The sequence below is a fragment of the Thermobia domestica genome, chromosome 10 (genome assembly GCF_964235325.1).
Source record: "Thermobia domestica chromosome 10, izTheDome1.hap1.1, whole genome shotgun sequence".
Classification (NCBI taxonomy): Eukaryota; Metazoa; Arthropoda; class Insecta; order Zygentoma; family Lepismatidae; genus Thermobia; species Thermobia domestica.
In genome coordinates this window covers 115,365,888-115,367,000 of record NC_137463.1, presented here as the reverse complement: position 1 = coordinate 115,367,000, position 1,113 = coordinate 115,365,888, and the positions used below count along the sequence as shown (strand labels likewise).

General features: G+C 34.2%; 1 non-coding gene across 1 annotated transcript; it reads left to right on the top strand.

Moving 5' to 3' along the window:
• The first annotated feature begins 258 nt into the window (after window positions 1-258).
• TRNAA-CGC (transfer RNA alanine (anticodon CGC)) lies at window positions 259-330 on the top strand. Its single transcript has one exon. It is a non-coding gene; the product is annotated as a tRNA-Ala (tRNA).
• Window positions 331-1,113: the final 783 nt, after the last annotated feature.

The window sequence follows — 1,113 nt, the reverse complement described above, 5'->3', positions numbered from 1 at the left end:
AGATAGTACTTTCGGAGTATAAATTTTAAAATATCTCCTTGAATGCATGTCCTGCTCCCTTAGGATACACATCAAACATTCTAAATAGCCTATTGTCTTCCCGATGTAACTTAGAAGCTGGGTTTGTATACCGAAAAAACAAACAAATAAAAAGATGTAAAATGAGACGTCATAGATAACCAAGTCTTACATTGTTACTTGTTATAACATATAAAATCTGTGCAACAGATGACTGCGAAATTGGCTAAAGTTATCAACGGGGGTGTAACTCAGTGGTAGAGTGTCTGCTTCGCATGCAGAAAGTCCTGGGTTCGAACCACAGCACCTCCACATGTAATTTTTGTTATACATGGATTTCTTTACCAACGCATTTACTGAACCATAATCAAAAGGTTTATATTCAGTGATTCATAGGTTATATACATTACAACTACACCTTCGACTTTTGGTGCCCCAGCAAATCATAGGAAACATCATTTTCTAGTTACCACATGATTTTTACGATTTCAAGCTCGAAATTTATGATAACCAAATTCCACAGAAAGAATTTTCTCCTCTCAACCAAAAAATTATCACCAAATAAGCACTAAAGTTTTCAATCGTTATCCATACATACTGCATCAATGTAGGTCTCAATTCTTTCGTTTTCCGCTAGTTGCTGCAGAGATTTTATATGTTGTAACTGACAATGTAAGACTTGAATGTCTATGACGTGTATACAGTTGTGTTTAAATAAGTAATAACATAGTAGAAAAGTTATCGAAACGTAAACTCAGGGAGGCATGAGACAGAAATAAAAGTGTCACCCGCCTTATCTTAGATTGCGGAGAACGTAAACACTAAGGTCATAATTTAAGAACATGCTGAAACTATAAAACTTTACTACTCTCGATTAAAGAGAGTAAAATTACAAATTGTCTTTGGTAAAAGAAAAGAGCTTGAGGCAATGTTAGAAAAACTAATCTTATTCTGATTCTTACATTACAAAGTACTTACTCCTGGCAAAGCCAGAACGCCTGGTATTTTCTAACATTAAGATGATGAATGTTCTCGAATTCAAAATACATCTATTTCGCTTTTCCATCTCTTAAATATCAGCAAATCGAAGGTAAA